We start from the raw sequence: 22,518 nt of genomic DNA on the forward strand, positions 1-22,518 counted from the left end.
GAACTACTCGCTGTTGAGAGGAATGTCGTTACACGTATTGCCAAATGCATTGAGGTTGACAGACATAATTCTGAGCATTTATTGCATTTATGTGGTATTTACAGGTAATCACGCTGTAACAGCATGCGTTCTCAGAAATGATAAGTTCACAAAGGTACATGTATCACATTGGAAGAACCGAAATAAAATGTTCAAACGTACCTACGTTCTGTATTTTAATTTAAAAAACCTACCTGTTACCAACTGTTCGTCTAAATTTGTGAGCCATATGTTTGTGACTATTACAGTGCCATCTATCACAAAGCGAAAAAAGTGGTCCAACTAAAAGATTCATATTTCTTTACGTACTACACGAATATGTAATAAAAATGGGGCTTCCTATTTAAAAAAAAACGCAGTTGATATCCGTTTGACCTATGGCAGCACCATCCAGCGGGCCAACCATAGCGCTATCTGGGGTCCCCCTTCAAGCTAGACAAGTTTCGTTCTTTGTAGTTTTTTCGTTTGATGCTTATTTCGTGAGATATTTGGCCCGGTCACGATCAATGGACCACCCTGTATATTATGTTGTCCTAAGTTATCAATACGACGCCAGACAGAACGCGTAAAGAGGTTGGCAGTAAACCACGTTAAGGCTTCGCCAATCCGCGGTCGGTTTGAAGCCACACCTCCTGATGTTCTCGCGACCAGCGCCACCACCGAGACGGCTTGTGAAAGACGCAGCACCGATCTCGCCCAGTTTGATAGCTGAGTTCCTCGAGCTTCATTAGCATCCTAATCCACAATTTCTTTGTACTGTGATTGTTTAACTGTTTTCCGGAATACAACTGGACTTGCTGCGTTAAAGTTATGTAAACACTAGTGTCACATTGAGTACGTGAACTTCTAATTGTACAGGGTGTTCCCGTCAGAGCGTGCAAAAATTTAACAGGACGTAGAGGATGCCCCACTGTACAATTTTAGGTAGTGACGCTGGGGTGGGAGAAGCCAGCTTAAGGAGATAATAGGGATAAAATCACATTACTGTGTGCTTTTTCATTGACAACTGCAAATCTCATCATTGACACAATGAACGTACCATTTGTACTGCGTCTTACAAAATGTGCTGGAACTGACGGCCATCAGTCTCGATGCAAGCATGACATCGGCGAACAAGACTCTGGCGCACCCTGGCAAATATTCCTAGTGTTTTTCGAATCGCATCACAGGCAGCTATAATTCTGGCAAGTAATTCCGTCTCCGCATCCACTGGGGTCTCATATACAAGTGACTTCAGATATTCCTATTGGAAATAATCAGGGGGACTCAGGTGAGGTGACCTCGCAGGCCATGGAATAGGACCTCCCCTTGCAATCCAGCGACTAGGAAATAGGGCATTGAGAGTGTTGCGGACATCCACACTGAAGTGAGGCGGTGCACCGTCATGTTGTATCCACATCCTCTCACGAACAGCCAAGGGTACGTTCTCTAACAACTCAGTAGAACTCTTTGCGCTAACCTCAAGTACAGGCGGCTACTTAGACGGCCAGGTAGAATGTATGGCCCAACGAGATTGTCGCCTACAATACCGGCTCAGATATTCACACCAAAGCTTGATGGTGTGAGTCTACTACAACGTGAGAGTTTTCCTCATCCCACCAATGGTCGTTCCTGCTGTTGCAAATACCAACATGATCAAATGAGGCTTCGTCAGTAAACAGCACGATCTGGAGGAAATCTGGTCGATCAATCCACTGTTGCAGCAATCACTGACACAATGCGATTCTTGGTGCAAAGTCAGTCACAAGCATTGCCTGGACTCGTTGAGAGTGATATGGGTGTAATTGTTGTGCATAGAGTACTCGCCACGCGCTAGCATTTCACGTGCAATACGACGGTCACTTGTCGTGGGGTTCGCTGCAACACCTTCCAGCAACCCCTCTTCAAAATCGGGTGTGCGAATGATCCTCATGTCGCCAGGTCCCTCGTTTCTTCTTCCTAAAGAACCAGCCTCCCGCATTCGTCGATCGAGATGAATAAACACTAGTCGTGACGGAGGATTCCTGTTACGAAATCGTTCCCTGTGCGACATTTCAGCAGCGAGAGCGTTGCAACGTACTTTCCCGTACACATGATGCTTGTCAGTGAGTTCTGCGAAACTGTACCGGTGCTGATCCATCGCATTGTACTGAAGTCTCTGAAGAGCACTGAGTAATGAATGTGTCTGTCGTCGATTTATAGCACGTCCTGTGGCGAGACAATATAAATACGATACAACAGAGCCACCTTATGTACAAGTAAAATAAAGAAATACTGCATCATGACTTCCTAGTAATCAGGCTCGTCCTCCTTGTTGCCTTGCAGGAAATAAAGAATGTATGCGTAATTTTAACGGCACACTACATGTAAACTTGCACGCATATTAGTCGTAAATAAGCTGGAGAACAGTAATGTTAGACAAAGCGGTGGACAAGTTTACCACCATATCTCCTCAACGTGGCTTCTCCAAACCTAGATTCCCTGCCTCAAATTGCTCAGTGGAGCATTCTATATCTCCTATTAAATTTTTGCACGGTGTTACGGAAACATCCTGTATATGCTTTCTATCTAAGCATGCACCTACTCCTCAGCACCTACCTCTGGCGTTTCGTACAGATATTGGATCGTGGGTCAGTGGAAACATGTCCCCTGGTCGGACGAATCACGTTACTTCTTACGAGTTGATGCTTCCCGCGCATTTCTTCATCCCTTGCAGCCGAACAGGACAACTTTCTGGACTCAGTTGTCACGGGTGACGAAACCTGGGCATACCAATTTACACCTGAGACCAAGCAAGAATCACGCCAGTGGCGACATCCTTCTTCGCAGCATGGCGGCGAGCTGGTATGACATCGGCATACAAAAACTGCCAGAGCGTCCACAAAAATGCATCGAGAGAAATGGTGATTATGTCGAAAAATATCTAAATGTTCAAGCTGTAAACTTATGTAAACCATTGTAGAAATAAACAGGTCTATGTACTTACAAAAAAAATAGGAGACTTTAGTTTTGGGATTACCCTCGTACACCAGGTAGGTGGTCGTGTCCGGATCACCTTCATCCCGGAGAAGAGCTGTTCAAAACATTCACTGCGCCACGGGCGCATGTCACTTGGAACAAGTATTACGCTGTGGGGGACATTCACCTGGACTTCCGTGGGGCCTGTGGTAGTAATCGCAGGCACCATGACACCTATGGATTACGTGAACGTTATTGCAGACCACTTATGTTCCTTAATATTTGCAGTCTTTCCCTACGGCAATGGCATTTCCAGTAGTGTAATCATCCGTGTCACAAGCCCAGAATCCCGCTGCAAAGATTTGAGAAGCATGATTGTGAACTATCATTGATAAGGTAGCCATGAAACTCGCCCGATCTGAACCCGATGGAACATATCTGGGCCACTACTGCGCCAGGTCTGCACCCACAAATCACCGGTCTGTGATTTACTGGAATTGTGTCAGCTCTGCGTAGACACACGGAGCCACACAGCTCCGGAAACCTACCAAGAACGTGTCGAATCCCTGCCACGCAGAATTCATGCCGTGTTGAATTTTAAAAGTGAGCCAACACTCCGCTAAGACGATGCTCATAATGGTATGCCTCATCAGTGCCTACAGGAATTGTCTGAATAGGACGGAAATCGGTAGATATGATGTACATGTACAGACAAATAAATGATTACAGTTTCAGAGGAATGGGATGATTTATTCCAGAGAAAAAGATTCACAAACTCAGAAAGTCAATAACGCATCGGTCCACATCCGGACCTTTCGCAAGCAGTTACTAACCTTGGCATTGATTGACGGCGTTGTTAGAAGTCCTCCTAAGGGATATCGTGCCGAATTCTGTCCAATTGGCCCTGGTAGACCGCCAAAATGCTGAGCTGCATGAAGGACCCTGCCCATAATGCTGCGAACGTTCTCAGTTGAGGGGTGGCCCGGCGACCTTGCTGGCCGAGTTAAGGTTTGGGAAGCACGAAAAAAAGCAGCAGAAACTCTCGCCGTGTGCGGGCGGGCATTATCTTGCTGAAATGTAAGCCGAGGAGGCCTTGCTATGAATGGCAGCTAAATGGGGCGTATAATATCGTCGACGTACCGCTGTGCTGTAAGGGTGTCGCGGATCACAACCAAAGGTGTTCTTCTAGTAAAACGGATTGGCGCCCCAGAACAGCACTCCTGGTTGTCGGGCCGTATTTTTTTTATTTATTTATTGATTTATTTAACCTGGCAATATTACGACCATCAGGCCCTCTCTTACATCTTACCAGGCACTCTACTTATTTTACTTTCATATGTTTTAGTAGGCATGTTAAACAACATGTAGTACGAAAAGTGAAATAAACAATTACAAATGCACACTTGGAAAAATACATACATATACAGTGTATATTCGTAGATGAGAAGTACTGCTATAATTATACATTATGAAAGAGACAGATTTTAGATAGGAGTGCTAGCAGCAGGGAGTATGAGGGAGACTGATGGTGAAGGGAGGAGAAGAATAGAGACATGATGAAACATAAGTAAGGAAATATAAAGGAAAAGAAGATTACGTGGGTAATAGAGATAGATGAAGAGGAAGAAGAGAAAGGAGCAAGATAGGAGACACTAGCTTTGCTATTTGACAGAGGGGAGGATTGGCCTAGTACATTAATTTTGTGGAAAACGTTATGAGGATGATAGTAGGAAATGCTTCAACTTCTTCTTAAAAGCAGAAGGGGATTGAATTTTGTGCAAGGTAAGGGGCAGTTTGTTTCAGAGACGGACAGCAGCAACTGAGAAGGAGTTTGCAAAAGTTTTTGTTTTGTGAGTGGGCACAGTTAGGAAATCAAATAACAATGACCTCGTGTTTCGATTATGATTGCATGAAAGGTGTTTAACCTCTGAAACAAGGTACTGAGGTTCTTGGGCGACGAGGAGTCGGTGAAGTAGACGTAGAGTGTGGTAGTCACGCAATTTGTCCGGCCGCAGCCACCCTAGCTGGGAGTATGAAGCACTAACATGATCATATCGGCGAATGTTGCAGGTGTAACGCACACAGGCATCCATGATTAGTTCTAACCGTCTTTTGTTTTCAACACTCATGTCTTGTTGAATTACATCACAGTAGTGGAGGTTCGGTAGAACGAGTGCTTGCACGAGATGGCATTTCACGTCCTGTGGAAATACGTTCCGAAAGTTTTTGAGAGCATAGAGACAAGCAGACGTCTTCCTCCACGCTGCGACTGTATTCTCTGCCCAGCTGAGATGCTCATCCAAAGTTACACCCAAGTTCTTAACTGTTTCCTGGTATGGTATTGGAATACCGTCGAGCAGACTAGGAGGCAGCCGTTCGCGGAAATCTGAACTTATTAATTTGTGATGGGCTATTAAGATTACTTGTGTCTTTTTTGCCCGTCATATGGCGTATGGCGGGCAACAGTCAGGTTGGTATCCCACCGCTGTCCGGGACGCCTCCATACACGTCTTCGGCCTGGAATCTCATTGGCAGGAGTAGAATTGTCTTCACTGATGATTCCTGCCTCGAACTGAGCTCCAATGACGAGGGAAGAGTTATCTGGAGACGTCCCGGGCAGCGGCGGGATACCAGTATGACTGTCGCCTGCCATACTGCTAGACAACCATGAGTGGCGACCTGGCGTGCTATTTCTTTTCATAGTAGGACCCCTTTGGTTGTTAACCGCGGGAACCTTACAACAGAGCGTTACGTCGATGATATTCTACGTCCCGTTATGGTGCCCTTCCTGGCAAACCATCCTGGGTCTTAGATTTCATTAAGATAATGCACGCCCGCACACAGCAGGAATTTATACTGCTTGTCTTCGTACCTGCCAAATCCTGTCTTATCCAGTAAGGTAGCCGGATCTCTCCCCAATGTAGAGCATTTGGAGCATTATGGGCAGGGCCCCCCAACCAGCTCTGGATTTCGACGATCTAAGGCGCCAGTTGGACAGAATTTGGCACCATATCCCTGGGCAGGACTTTCCACAAGTCAGTCAGTGCCGCGCCGAATAACTGCTTGCTTAAGGGCCAGAGGTAAACCAGCGCGTTACTTACTTGCTCATTTTCTGAAGCTCTTTCTCTTGAACAAATAATCGAATTTTTCTAAAATGTAATCATTTGTTTGTCTGTACATGTGCATCACATCTACCGATTTCAGTCCCATTCGAAAAAATCCTTCATGGTGCATTTGTTTTGTTCTGAACTGGAATATGTAAATGAGCCACTAAATTTGTTTGTAGCAATATACTTAAAGCCCGCCCGGTTAGCCGTGTGGTCTAACGCCACGAATCCGCCCGGCGGACTTGGGTCGAGGTCCGGTGAGCCGGCCAGTCTGTGGATGGTCTTCAGGCGGTTTTCCATCTGCCTCGGCGAATGCGGGCTAGTTCCCCTTATTCCGCCTCATCACTATGTTCGCGACTGCTGCGCAAACAAATTCTCCACTCACACGTACACCACCATTACTCTACCATGCAAACATAGGGGTTACAGACGTCTGGCGTGATACGTTTCCTGGAGGTTTCACCGGGTGCCGAACGCACTATAACCCTGAAAGAGTGGTTCGGTGTGGGGCGGCGGAGGAGTGAAGTGGACTGCGGTAGTCGTCGTGGGGTTGTGGACCACTGCGGCTGCGGCGGGACGGAGCCCCCGGTTAACATACAGTACAATTCAATTCAATGTACTGAATGTAAGTTTCATGCTGAATGAGCTGTCTTGACAGTTAAGGGTTTTGCTAAAGGCCTTCAGTCCAAAGTGTTATTAGTAGTCAGCTCCTTAAATTAATTTATTTACTTTTGCAGCAATTAGTATAGCACGAAATTTTCGTGTTGTCTAACTTAACTATTGTATCTGTGAACAGGACTTTATGTGGCTTGGTGCAAAGTATCCCATTGTTGAATTGTCATTTTCATTGCAAAGTTGTTTCATGTGTCATTGATAAAAGCTGTCTGCTGTCCGGGACGTCTCCAGATAACTCTTCCCTCGTCACCGGAGCTCAGTTCGAGGCAAGAATCATCACTGAATTTGGTCAGATTAGAAACTGTATAGATAAGCGATATTGAGCACCGTTTGGATTTTTACATTTGTAAGAAAACTGAGTCACAGTAATTACGTTACAAATTATAGCAGCAGCCCTCTTTCAAAATAAGCAGGAGTTGTATTTCTTTACATTAAAGTAGCTTCATATCCTGCAAACTAGCTCGTTCCGCGCCATTTCGATAAAAAAAGGTCATGCAGATGCTCTTTGGAACATGTAACCAACCAAACGAAATCAAACAGAGAAATTTTCTCTTTGTACATAGGACTCATTTACGTAATAATAAATGCTCGCGTCTAAAGTGACGTTGAAATACACTGTTGGAAAAGATCCCAGTACCATGAAAAAATTAATGCAGAGTAATGAAATTTCGGGAATAGTTGTTCAATAGAGGGACGGTTAATGCCGATTGTGGGTGAGCTGGAGTTGTCATCCGATGATGTTCCATGTGTGAATATGTGCACATGGAGACAGATCTGGCGATCCTACACGCCAAGGAAACACTCTGCAGAGCATGTTTGGCTACAACAGCGGTGCGTGGGCGAGCTTTAATCTGTTCGAAAACACCCCCTGGAATGCTGTTCATGAATGGCAGCACAACTTGTCGACTCACCACACTGACGTACAAATTTGCAGTCAGGGTTCGTGGGATAACCACGTGAATGATCCTGCTGTCATACGAAATCGCACCGCAGATTGTAACTCCAGTTGTATATCCGGTATGTCTACGCCAGTTGTACGCGTATATCCGGTGTGTCTAAGCAGCAGACAGATTGGTTACACACGCTCACCTGGACTCCTTCTAACCAACACAGAGCAATCACAGGAACCGAGATAGGACCACCTTTTACCAGAAAACGCAACAGCTCTCTAATGAGCTATCGATTGACACCAGCCGGCCGCGGTGGTCTCGCGGTTCTAGGCGCGCAGTCCGGAACCGTGCGACTGCTACGGTCGCAGGTTCGGATCCTGCCTCGGGCATGGATGTGTGTGATGTCCTTAGGTTAGTTAGGTTTAAGTAGTTCTAAGTTCTAGGGGACTAATGACCACAGCAGTTGAGTCCCATAGTGCTCAGAGCCATTTGAACCATTTTTTGATTGACACCACTGAAGTCGGAAACGGCGGTGGTTTGCGGTCAGTGGAATGCACACTTCTGGCTCGAAGCTGTTCTTGAAGTATCCGATTTGTAACAGTTCGTTGTGTAACTGTAGTGCCAATTGCTGCTCAAATTGCTTCTGCAGATGCAGTACGATGGGCCAGAGTCGTAGCCAGAAACGATGATCTTTCCTCTCTGTAGTGCCACGTGGCCGTCCGGAACCCGGTCTCTTGTGCCCGTCCTTCCCGTGATCATCGCTGCCAGCAACCAGGTAGAGTGACTTCATTCCTGCCAAGTCTTTCTGCGACATCGCGAAAGGAACATCCAACTTCTCGTAGCTCTATTATACGGCCTCGTCCAAACTCAGTCAGCTGTTGGTAATGACGTCTTTGTCGTTTTAAAGGCATTATTCACTGTCATCAACTCACTACGTCCAATCTCAAAGGTAACTAATGCTCACTACCTTTACAATGTGTATTTAAAGCAAAGCTCTTTTGCATCCTCGTAATGGCGAAACTAACGTCACTCTCATGCGACTGGCGCGAAATCCGAGTAGACATCATCTTTTAGGTGTAGAAACACGCCTAGCAACTTTCGTTTATCTCGCACAACCCGTTCTTGGTGCTGGGACTTTTTTTGCCGCCAGTGTAAGTAATTACTTACGAAAAGGAACTGTCCATAGTGAGTTGGTGACAGTATTATTTGTTATTACTGTCTGCAAATAATTCCTGCGGAAAGTACTTAAGGATAGGCATTTGCCTTTCTTTGTGCCCATATTTCTCCATTTCTCTTCCTGTCGGCTTCCTATCTCTCTGCATAACGAGTTGTTCCAGTCTTCTTCTTTGGTTTTTCCTGTTGGTCAACTTGCCTCTTGTGAAATTTTGACCCGAACGTTTCACAGTCTTGGACGTTTTCTGGAGTAATTGCTCTAAACTTCAGATCAGTTTTGATCTCGCCAATCAGTTTTAGTTTTTCTCGTGCTGTCAAAAAACGTCGACCACCTGTTTTGTACGTATGTCTTGGTTCATTATTTTAATGTGTGCCTAGAATCTTAATCTGCGTTTTCTAATGGCACTCTGGATATTTGTACAGGGTGATTATGATCAATCTTTCGCTACTTGATTTGGCCCCCTTGACAAACGAGTGATCGAGGAATAATGGAACATTGTGGAAATATTTGTGAGGGCATGCGAAAGAGGAATGACGAATGAACACTTGGAAGAAACACATTTTAACTTCCACATGTGAGGTTAACATTTGTTAACTGCGTATCATGTTTACATTCCAGCTTACAAATGTTGCTCAGTGTGACGATAATATACATCTACAGCCTGAAGCGCACTAGATTTCTCTACTGCTGCCCAAAGCAACGGTAGGCTCAAATGGTTCAAATGGCTCTGAGCACTATGTGACTTCTGAGGTCATCAGTCACTTAGAACTACTTAAACCTAACTAACCTAAGGACATCACATACATCCATGCCCGAGGCAGGACTCGAACCTGCGACCGTAGCGGTCGCTCGGTTCCAGACTGTAGCGCCCAGAACCGCACGGCCACTCCGGCCGGTGCGGAAAGAGGACCTCTCCGTATTGCGTTAAAGCGTCAATACTCGCAAAGAGCCGCCCACTATTGCTGTTGTTTTGACAAAACAGAAAGTTCTGCTCACGTCGTCCAGATCCATGTTGACTGTCTGTAACTGTAACGCACACTGACTGTCGCTTGTGTTGCGACCCTACATCGCCTAAAGGCAAGTCATAACACTAACGGTACCATCAACGGAAATCCAGCAGCCCACAGACTGATCATCATTTCTGTAATACGACATTGCAGTGCCTGTTTCTATTCTGATGGCGATGCATTGTGGCGACCGCAGCCGCTACGAAATACATCACATGAATTCTCCATTGCGAATAATGTCTACCATCAGTTGTAGAATGGAATGACGACAATAAAAAATTGTGCTGGACCGGGACTCGAACCCGTATTTCCCATTTATCACGAACGGTCGCCTTACTATTTTTTTAAAGAGTAGAGTGGTCAGTTCTGAGCTGGTGGAGACAAGGCGGGCAGGGTCGAAACCCGAGGCCTGGCCACGATGCCTCCCCCTTCCCATACCTGAATCACTCCCTTCTAGATTTTTTTGTTTTTCTACCAGGAACCGGGTAAATAAAAAAAATATCTTTATTTGTACAAGCAGAAATACAACAGAAATGCCATCCTTCCGGCGGAATCAACACGAGACATTACTCTCGAACAAGGCGAGCAAAAGTCTTTATTAACAAGGTGTCGGAAAAAAATAATAACAATGATATTGAAGTAAGCTAAGAGGTGTGAAGCAATCACAGTAGAGTTGGGGGAATGATCACACTCAGATGTCAGCAGGGGGGAGGGGGGGGGGGGGGGGTGAGCCGTCGGCGTGTGGCACCGGGGGTGACGTAATGGATAAAAGTCTATGGGTCAATCGAATCCGGCGGAACGCGGAGGTAACAGGCAACGAACTGTTGACCAAGTTTCCAGACGTCACTGGCAGCACAAGTCAATTGTTTAGCGCAACGCAATGTGACTTTCAATAATCCCTACAAAAGAATGGCCCTGACTAACATTAAACTATACCTTTCACGAATCACTTATCTCACAAAAATCTTCGTTACTCGAACTACTGCAATACAGCGAGCGCCAATACTGCCACCTAATTAAAAGATTCTAACTACTGAAGGCACTAACTACTGATAGGCATAGTTAGCAAATGAATGATTTTGATAAGAGGACAAACAATGTATTTACCTTAATAATATTAAAAAGTCATCATATAGATATATCAGTCCATGATATAGAGTATTACAAATTTACTCTTTCTTATGGACACACGTCCAGATCGTCCGCTCTCAAAATTCTGCCATCTCTCTCCCCACATCCACCACTGCTGGCAGCTCACCTCCAACTGCGCAACGCTACGTGCTATTCACATCCAGCTGCCCAACACTACAATAGCAACTATTCCAACAATGCAAAACAGCCACAGACTGCACACAGCACAGCCATTCATTTTCATATAACGTGGCGTTACCAACATAAAAACCTGAACAGCCTACTTACACAATTAAATCACGACATTCTCCTGCGGTCGTTTGTGTATTAACTAAGAGACCCGGAGTTTTCTGTTCCGGGGATAGAATTCTAGGGAGGATCCTGCGGCATCGCGGCGCCAGGAGTCGTGTAAAAATTTGATAGCTTCCGTTAAGTAGAGTCACGGGGTTGCCACTCCCGGTTTGTGGATGGGTATAATAATTCCCGTGACGAAGGACGGCGGTACGGCATTCCCCATTGTCATCAGTTCATGAAACTTGGTCGTCCACCATGACGCCATTAGGGCGAGGAAAGCACGATAAAATTCTATCGGCAATCCGTCGACGCCAGCTGACTTATTCAGAGCACCTATGTTGATTGCATCGTGGACTTCGTCACGCGTAACTGGCTCCATCTGCTCGTCCGCTTCGTCGCTGGCGAGGGTGCGAGTTACGTGTGGTAACACAAACTCCTCAGCGCGGTTGTTGGTAGTCTCCTCCTGGTACACTGTGCGATAGTGGTCTACAAAGGCACTGACGATTTCAGCCTGGCAAGTGTGTAGATCTCGGTGATGAGTCGTTGTCGTCGGTGTTTCCTATCGGAGGTGATATGATACATGGTGGGATGTTCTTGTTCCGCCGAATCTTGACGTCGGGTCCGTACCATCGTCCCCCTGCAGTCTGCGGCATGTCGAAGTTACATTTTGTGCCTTAATCCTGCTGCGTTCCCTCTGGGTGTCAGGGGTGGGCGGCTGGGCGTCCAGGTCGCGGAGAATGGCGTAGAAACAGTCGGTAGTGTGCCGGCGCCACGCAGCTACTTCCTTGCTATACTGAATCAAGGTACGTCGAATGGGAGGTTTGCACATTCCAGCCACCAAGTGAAGGTTGTGCGCTACTTAGGTAAGTGATGTTCACAGATGTCCCATGTCTCGGTAACATGTTGAAGACATTCGGGATCATGAAGATGGGAGGTGTTTAGCTTCCACGGTGCACGACTGCACCAGACCACTTGTTGGGGGAGGAGAATATTCCAGCTGTAGGCACAGTAGTCCGAAAAGGCCAAGCACCTTGGACTGCAGGTGTGAGTTCCCGAGATACATAAAACCTATCAAGGCGGCTCGTGGAGTGATTCGTCCAGGTGCGTCGCCGTGACGAGCTTCCCAAGTGTCGCGGAGCAACAGATCGCGGACGACAAGGCGCAGTTCTTCACAGATGGTGTAGTAGGGCATTTGATTCTTAGGGTGCAGGACAGAATTAAAATCACCCCAAGCAAGTAACGGTCACAGCGTCCAAGAAACAAAGGGGTGATTTCTTTTGAAAAGAAGTGTGCCCTGTCGCGTCTGCGGGTGGATCCTGACGGAGCGTAAATGTTGACAATACGCGTCCCCGTGACGGTGACGGCCATGCCTCTGGCGGATGGAAGGTATGTGATTCAGCCACCGGAATGCCTTGTCGGGCGTAGATTGCTACGCCGCGTCCCAGGTGGTCACCAGGATAAGGATAAGGATTATATCCTGCGACGTCTGGAAGTGTGGCCAAGTGTACTTCCTGCAGTAGTGGGATGTCGACGTCCAATGCCCATTTCATCTCTCGTAGCAGTTGAATTTTCACGGGGGAGGTAATGGTGTTAGTGTTGATCGTCACTACTCGATAGGTTTGCAGTCGTAAGCCGCCGTGGAGGGGAACTCCCTCAGCAGGGGGTGAAGAGGGGCGAGGCAATAGCGATTCATGCCGTACGCCACCTGACGGCGTTATCGGCGGCGTACCTAGGCTTCCGTTTGGGGTAACTCCGTCCCCAGCGTGTGGTTCGTGATGTGTTGGTGAATGTGCCAACACCTTGTAGATAGAGGAGGCCGAAATGCACGCTATCTAACGCAGACGGGCGTGAATTCTGGAACAGGATAAGTAGTGAATTCTAATAAGAAAAGTATGCAGCTCCTCTAATACTTAACTTTTATTTATCCTTGTTGTGAATACAGCATTCTTGATGAGACATTTCATACGATAACTATCAAACTATGTAAGGCTAATGGCGCCTTGCTAAGTCGTAGCCATTAACTTAGCTGAAGGCTATTCTGTCTCTCGGCAAATGAGAGCAAAGGCTTCGTCCGTACAGTCGCTAGCAACGTCGTCGTACAACTGGGGCGAGTTCTCGTACGTCTCTCGAGACCTGCCGTGTGGTGGCGCTCGGTCTGCGATCACACAGTGGCGACACGCGGGTCCGACATGTACTAATGGACCGCGGCCGATTTAAGCTACCACCTAGCAAGTGTGGTGTCTGGCAGTGACACCACAGTTCGGACCTTCGCCGACTTCGTCACTCCATGTCATTGAAGGCGCTGTCGTTTTGATGTTATTATTTCCACTTCGTTCGTAGGAGCGGAGGACGTCTCGGCGGCAGTCGCAACGGTGAAGTACATTGGTTCAGGTGCACCTGGGCGAGCCAGCAGAGTAGGCACCTGCACAGACACAGCCGGCGTCATGTTGTTGTCATTCGTGTCGTCTTGCAGGTTCTCCGAGGCCTCGTCGGGCTGGACGGCCTCTGGAGCCACAGGGGGAGGTGATCCGTCTCGTTCCGAGACTGTACGCCGCCTCCTCTTGCGCCTTCTAGGTCAACATTGTTTGCGTGTTCGTCCCTCTGCATCGGAAGACGGAAGGGAATCGCGGCGCTCTGGGAGGAAGGCCGTCGCGGGAACGATAAATGAAGGGACGTCCATATCATCGGTCGGGTGGGGATCGAACGTCGTCGCTGCTGGTAAAGACGCCGGTGTAGCGTCAGGTGGTGAGTGTGACGTTTCGACACCGGCGGTATCCGTAGCAGCAGGAAGGGACACCACCGGCCGCTGTGTTCGAGCGGTTCTAGGCGCTTCAGTCCGGAAGCGCGCGGCTGCTACGGTCGCAGGTTCGAATCCTGCCTCGGGCATGGATGTGTGTGATGTCCCTACGTTAGTTAGGTTTAAGTAGTTCCAAGTCTAGGGGACTGATGACCTCAGATGCTAAGTCCCATAGTGCTTAGAGCCATTTGAACCATTTGAAGGGTCACCGGTACATGGTCCGACGGACGCCGGCCGGTGGGATGAGAAGAGAGAGCCGATGCGTAGGTGATCGGTAAAACCGTCGTCGGAGTCGGAGGCGCCACGGTAGCGGCTGGCAATTGGGTGATTCGTAACTGAAGACACTAGAACTGAGATGGCCTTCTTTGCTGCACCCGGAACAGGTCTTGGGTTATATGGTATTGTATTGTATTGAACTGGGGACCTAGAAACAACGGAGAGTCGTCGTCCCCGCCCTAGCCCTCAGTGGTTCACAACCTCACAACAGGCTACAGCAGTCCACTCACGCCTCCGCCGCCCCATACCGAACCCAGAGTTTCTGTGCGCTTCGGCCCTCAGTGGACCCCCGGGAACGTCTCACACCAGACGAGTGTAATCCCAATGTTTGCGTGGCAGAGTAATTATGGTGTAAGCATACGTGGAGGAAGTAGACATAGTGTAACTGAGGCGAAATAATGGGAACCAGCCCTCATTCGCCGAGGCAGATGGAAAACCGCCTAAAAACCATCCACAGACTGGCCGGCACCTCGACACTAGTCCGCCGGGCGGATTCGTGCTGACGACCGGCACGCCTTCCCGCCCGGAAAGCAGTGCGTTAGACCGCACGGCCAACCGGGCGGTCTGCTCTTGGGTTGGCCGTCGTATAAGATGACCACGCGGCACCCGCTGATTTGGAGGTAAGATGGCTCGTGGCGACGGAGATCGATGGTGATGTGTCGTACACCGTTAAGAACGGGGTACGTTTGGAATTGTGCCCAGCGTTCGACAGTGTGGCCGTGTACAGTACCGTAGGGGCGGAAGCCGCGATAACGTCTTCCGCCGGGAGCTTGAACGGTAGTTCGAAAATTCGTAGCCGCGCGCAGTTGCCTGTGCGGTTTGAGGCGTCATGTCACGAACTGCGCGGCCCCTCCCGCGGAAGGTTCGAGTCCTCCCTCGGGCATGGGTGTGTGTGTTGTTCTTAGCATAGGTTAGTTTAAGTACTGTGTGAGTCTAGGGACCGATGACCTAAGCAGTTTGGTCCCTTAGGAACTCACACACATTTGGACATTTGAAAACTCGTATGGCGCGCATTCCCAAGCCTGCGCAGTCGACAGTGACCGCACCGACATTTCTGTCGGCGTGGCAAATTCGTAGTCCGTGTTTGATGTCAGGAAGTATTCTTCCGCACACCGTGTCACTGCCGACTTTCATGTACACCGTACTGCGTAATATGGACAAATGGATGCCCAAGATGTCGGAAGCTGGGATCTTGGCAACGTCTCGTAGGAAGCGTTCCATTTCCAAGGCCTTTGGTCGTGTGTAGTCGTTGCAGAAGCTGAATCGTAGTGTTGATTTTCTAAAACGGTTGGCCATGGTACTACTACACGTAAGCGACACGTAAGTGACGGCCGCTGAAAAGTAAACAATAACGAGCGCGCTCGCTCCGCAGGCGGAAACAACAGCACGTCCACACTACACGGCTGCGAAAGCCGCACTACCATTTGGCTATCCGTGCACGACTCACGGCCAGTCCATGTATGGTTGACGACATATGGAAGTTTGGTTCTGGTTGTGAGTCGTGCACGGATACCCAAACGGCGCCGGCATAGATGTCTTGTAGCGACCGCACAGACCAAACGCAACGAGCAATACCGACCAAAACGCAAAAAAATAAATAAATAAAAGGTAAGGCGACCGCTCGCGATAATCCTGGTTCGAGTCCCAGTCTGGCACGTTTCATTGTCGTCATTCCATTCCACAGCTGATGATAGTCATTATTGCCATGGCGATGTCACTGATGTCATTCCTATAAAGTTGGGTTCCCATACGGTAAATGGTTTTCCATCTACGATTGCTCAAGTAGTTTCATTTCCTGATTGCTTCTGAGTCGCTATTGTTTGGGCTTAGAATTTTTCTTACGATTTTGCATTCCTCTTTCTCATTGTTTTTTATGTCAGTTTTCCTGTTCAAAATTAGTATTCCTGATACAGAAAGATGTCCTGTTTTAATTACTGTACTGTCATGTCTTTGTTATGTGTGCTTTGCTACGGTCGCAGGTTCGAATCCTGCCTCGGGCATGGATGTGTGTGATGTCCTTAGGTTAGTTAGGTTTAAGTAGTTCTAAGTTCTAGGGGACTGATGACCACAGCAGTTGAGTCCCATAGTGCTCAGAGCCATTTGAACCATTTTATGTGTGCTTACAAAGTGGTTCAAATGGCTCTGAGCACTATGGGACTTAACATCTGAGATCATCAGTTCCCTAGTACTCAGAACTACTTAAACCTAACTAACCTAAGTACAGCACACACATGCATGCCCGAGGCAGGATTCGAACCTGCAACCGTAGCGATAGCGCGGTTTCAGACTGAAGCGCCTAGAACCGCTCGGCCACAGCGGCCGACTATGTGTGCGTACAGATACATTTCTTGTTGTTAACATTTTGAAGAAGTCGGTATGCATATCCCACCTTTTCGCATCTAATTATGCTTGCTTTTGTTTCGATTCAATTTTCACCGAAATATTTAAATTGTGGGACTCGCTTAGTTTTGCCATATTTCGTCTGCATGAATATCGGCACTTCTTAATTGCAGGTCATGTATTTCGTCTTCTCAGGACATATTTGGAGACTGCCTTTTTCTGTGGGTTTTTTTGTAAGTTAAATCTGATTTTGGACTGAAGAAATGTGGCGGGTTAAAACTGATGAATAGTCAGCAAATCCTTATTAATCAATAGATAACTCGCCTCTGTCTAAAACGATTCGTTGGTTAGTTTTTATCTGAAAAGTAAAGGCGACAGCCCATTTCCTTGTATGACTCCCCTTTTGATTTCGAAAGCACCGAGAGCTCCCGCGTAAATACAGTCTTGGACTCGCATCTGTCAGTGTCTGTTTTATGATTAAAAGTGTTTTCAGATCTGCATATTAGTGTTTTAATATATGAAACAGTGATACGAGGTCAATTGACTAATATGCTTTCTTGAAATGGACAAATGTACAGACTAAATTTTTCTGTTATTTGTGTTCTTTATAATAAGTCCTTTGTCCTTTTTTTATTTTTGCGATTAGTGATGACTTCTGCTGTTTCAGACTCGTAGTGATTTGCTCTACACTTATCAAAATTACCGCAGCAATTTTGTTTCGAGTAGAGTAAAAGAGGCGACTTTCATTTTCGGCGCTAGGTATACATTTCCCGACCTCGTTTTCGTTGTGTTTCAAACCCATGTTTCTTTTCCCAAACTGCTGGGCTTACAGTCACACGGTAATTCTGAAGAAACCGATCCGGCTGTGGTTGTGTTGCAGCAGTGCATTATCGTTGTGACCGCATTTCCTCTTAGCTGCACACTTGTTTCGCGCAACACCTATAATTCTTTTTAAGAAATTTATGTTCATCCATCGTGACATGATTTGCTGCTTTTACTTCGGTGCTTGTCTGCTCTGCTATGTATCGCTTTTCTCGCCTGCCCCATTCATTATTCAAGTGCTTTCTTGACACCTCGGCTCCCTAGAGCTTAGTGTCCGTAGGAAGACAACACGTACGTGTCATGCACTTTCGGATATTCATGAAAACTGAAAACAGTGAAATGGGAATATATACGAGAGGTCACTTCGACAATCAAGGTACACATTACCATGGCAAGTCAGTGCAGCCCTGCATGCCAAAGTGACAGATGCATGACCCTATTTTTCAACATAGTCACCAAGCCTGTAAACAAGGATCACAATATTCTACCAATCGTTGAATTCTTCGACGACATAGATCGTCTCGTCCATAATGGAGCCATTCAAGAACGGCTGGGTGAACTTTCTCTTCGTTGGAAAATTTCCATACACCGCCTCTCCCGCCCAGATGTTTTTCCAGCATACCCAAAAGATGGAAATCTTATGGTGCAAGATGTGGACCCAGCATCACCCACGTTTGTGTGGCCTTGGCCGAATTTTTGACACCATTTCACTACGACTAGGCGCGATACTGCATTTGGTCCATACACCGCTAGAATATCACGGTGAATCTGAGTCTAGAATTTAGACTTTTTGCACGCAAGAATCGAACCGTCGTACGTACATCCACTTTGGAGTACGTTTCCAGTTGCAACGCCATTTCAGTTGCGCATTGTGGTGCACCTGTTATCTGAACAGCAGCAGAACTGTGTCTGCAGGAAACTGGAAACACGTGCTCTCTTCTGTCAATGCGCCACTCTTGTGTCGCATGTGTAACTCACTTTCTGAAGTCCCTACATATCAGTACACTGAGCCTACAAAAGTCATGGGATACCTCCCAATATCTTGTCGGATCTCCTTCTGGTCAGCGTACTGAAGCAGCTCGACGAGAAATGGATTCAACAACTCGTTGGAAGTCCCCTGCAGAAATAATAAACCGTGCTGCTCCTACAGCCGTCCATAACTGCGAATGCGTTGCTGGTGCAGGCTTTTGTACACTAATATTCTCTCGATTATGTCCCATAAATGTTCGATGGGATGCATGTCGGGCGGTCTGAGTGGCCAGATCATTCGCTCGAATTATCCAGACTGTTCTTCAAACCAGTCACGAAAAATTGTGGCCCGATGACCTAGTGTACTGTCATTCACGAAAATTCCGTTGTTGTTTGGGAACATGAAGTACATGAACGGCTGCAAATGGTCTCCAGATAGTGGAACGTAACGAAATGAAATATCGTATGGTATTGTTGGCCGATAGGCCCCATACGGGGAAGTTCGGCCGCCGTATTGCAAGTCCATTTTTCTAGTTGACGCCACTTCGGCGACTTGCGAGTCAATGATGATGAAGGACACACAACACCCAGTCATCACGAGGCAGAGAAAATACCTCACTCCGCCGGGAATCGAACCCGGTACCCCGTGCGCAGGAAGCGAGAACGCTACCGCAAGACCACGAGCTGCGGACGTCGAAAATGATCATCCACAGTCAATGATCGTTTCAGTTGGACTAGAGGACCCAGTCCATTCCATGTAAGTGTAGTCCGTACAATTATGAAGTCAGCACCACCTTTAAAATTTGCTATTCTTGGTACGCTCTTGACACTGTGGATCTGGCAATATCGAATTTCCTAACGATTTCCGACATGGTATTGCCCGTGCGTCTAGGTCCAGTTAGTATTCTGCGTTCAAATTGCGTTAATTCACGTCGTGCGGCCGTAATCACGTCGGAAATATTTTTACATGGGTCATCTGACAAGGGAACCTCCCCATCGCACCCCCCTCAGATTTAGTTATAAATTGACACAGTGGATAGGCCTTGAAAAACTGAACACAGATCAATCGAGAAAACAGGAAGAAGTTATGTGTAACTATGAAAAAATAAGCAAATTATACAAACTGAGTAGTCCAAGTGCAAGATATGCAACATCAAGGAGTGTGCAAGCTGAGGAGCGCCGTGGTTAGAGTGAGCAACTGCGAAACGAGAGCTCCTTGGTTCGAGTCCTCCCTCGAGCAAAAATTTTACTTACTTTATTTTCGCAAAGTTACGATCCGACCGTTCATTCATTGACGTCTCTGTTCACTGTAATAAGTTTAGTGTCTGTGTTTTGCGACCGCAGCGCAAAACCGTGCGATTAGTAGACGAAAGTACGTGCCTCTTCAATAGGAACCGAAAACATTTGATCGCAAATTCATAGGTCAACCGATTCCTCCACAGGAAAACACGTCTGAAATATTCTATACGACACTGGTGACGGCATGTGCTTCACATTACAGGAATATGTTGTCGACACACCTAACTTGCACACTTGGCGAATGGGTAAAAAGTTTCTTCTACCTTGCCCGATTTAGGTTTTCTTGTGGATGTGATAATCACTCCCAAAACAGTGATGAAGACATAAGAGTTTGTCACATAAACTGCAACAAATGAATGCAAGTTTCACAGTCGCACAGTTTTCCCTGTGCTCTGTCAAAACATACGTTTTTAACGTTTTCAAGTTCTTCCGTGTGTAGACCGTCAAATCCTGCATGTGTCCAAGCAAATCTGAACATGTCCTGGAATTTTGGAGAGCGAAGTTGATCATGTCTGAGTGCATGAACTTTGATAATTGTCTGAAAATAAAAAATTAAAACTTTTCACTTGAGGGAGGATTGAACCACGGACCTTCCGTTCCGTAGCTGCTCGCGGTAACCACGTGACAACGGTGCTCATCAGTCTGCACGTACCTTGATGTGGCTTATCTTGGACACGGACTACTCAGTTTGTATATTTTGCTTATTTTTTTCATAGTTCCATACAACTTCTTCCTGTTTTCTCGATTGATCTGTGTTCAGTTTTTCATGGCCTATCCCTGTGCCAACTTATAACTAAATCTGAGGGGGGGTGCGATGGGGAGGTTCCCTTGTGAGAACAAATGACAGCTCCGCCAATGCACTGCCCTTTTACACCTCGTGTACGCGATACTACCGTCATCTGTATATGTGCATATCGCGGCTTTTGCCATCAGCCATTTGACGTAATCAGCCATCTGACATCGACTGCCATATAAAGGGCTCCTCCAATTACTTCATGCACTGCGGACTTCAGCTTTTCGCATCCGTACCCCAAGTACAAATTTTCCAACAGAATCTACCTTTGGTAACGCGCTATCCACGTATGTGAGTGCCACGAGTCGGTAGCTGAGATAACGGCGAGAGACCGAAGCAGTGAGTGACCTACGGCAAAAACAGTGCACAAATCCGTAAGATCAAACTGAAGATATTCCAAAACGTGAATACGAAGAATCTTCAACAGCGTACAGACAAGTCAAAACAGTAAAACGAGAGAAAAACCAAGACTCAGCGAGTAACTGTTTAGGAAGAAACATCGGCGATCGGAAACCTACAAAAAATCAACACAACTGGACGAGGAGGAGACGGAGTATAACATGAACGTCAGTTCGTCCGTTTTGGTTGATGTGTTGAAAGGACAGACTGTTTTACGAGGAGGTCGTTTTGATTTTACTTTTTCTGTTACTGATAATCCAGTTGGTCAATGTTGGTTGACTGTTGCAATAATTCGTATTGATACTACTACTAAGTCTACTGCAACGTCTTTGGAGCAGATACCTCCTCGTGATGTTCTCGGCTATCGGACGTTCATGGTCACTATGTCTCAAGTTCGTGGTGTTGGAGAAACATCTACATTTTTTTTTTATTGATAAACCATTGTGTGTTAGGACCCGTAGGTCTTGTAAACTGTCTCATGTGCACTATGGGACTTAACATCTGTCATCAGTCCCCTAGAACTTAGAACTATTTAAACCTAACTAACCTAAGAACAGCACACACAACCATGCCCGAGACAGGATTCGAACCTGGTCAGTGAACTTAGCCTGCATTACATTTCTCCGGAAGCATTTGAAATAATTTGTAGGGAACCTGGCTCTCATTTGAAACATAATTTAATATTTATCTTTGGCCACCTACAAATCAATATATATATATATATATATATATATATATATATATATATATATATATATATATATATATATATATATATATATACGAGGGCCGTTCAGAAAGTAACCTCCGGTTGATTTAAAAAAATACACCAAGTTAAATAAAAATATTTTAATATATACATCTTACAACTACATCTTTGCACTATTTTTCTACATAGTCTCCATAGCGATTGAGGCACTTATCGTATCTCTTCACAAGCTTTGAAATTCCTTCTGCATAAAAATCACCCGCTTGTGCCTGGAGCCAGCCTGTGACCGCATCTTTGAGCTCTTCGTCGTCATCAAACCGCTGTGACCCGAGCCATTTCTTCAAATGCATGAAGAGGTGATAATCACTTGGCGCCAGGTCTGGGCTGTAAGGTGGATGGTTGATAACGTCCCACTTGAAGGACTCAAGAAGGGCCGTTGTTCTGCGAGCAGAGTGAGGACGGGCGTTATCGTGCAAAAAAACGATACCGGAAGTCAGCATACCACGGCGTTTGTTCTGTATAGCCCGTCGTAACTTTTTTATTGTTTCACAGTACACGTCTTGATTAATGGTCGTACCACGTTCCATGAATTCAACCAACAACACCCCTTTGGCATCCCAAAACACCGTTGCCATCAGTTTTCTGGCAGAAAAATCTTGCGAGGCTTTTCTTGGTTTGGTAGGCGAATTTGAATGTGCCCACATATTTGATTGTTCTTTTGTCTCAGGGTTCACGTACTTAATCCAGGTTTCGTCACCGGTCACGATTCTGTTTAACAATGGTTCTCCTTCGTCCTCATAACGTGACAGAAAGTCTAATGCAGAGGCCATTCTTTGAGTTTTGTGGTGGTCGGTAAGAAT

Source organism: Schistocerca nitens, chromosome 5 (assembly GCF_023898315.1).
Source record: "Schistocerca nitens isolate TAMUIC-IGC-003100 chromosome 5, iqSchNite1.1, whole genome shotgun sequence".
NCBI classification, from domain to species: domain Eukaryota; kingdom Metazoa; phylum Arthropoda; class Insecta; order Orthoptera; family Acrididae; genus Schistocerca; species Schistocerca nitens.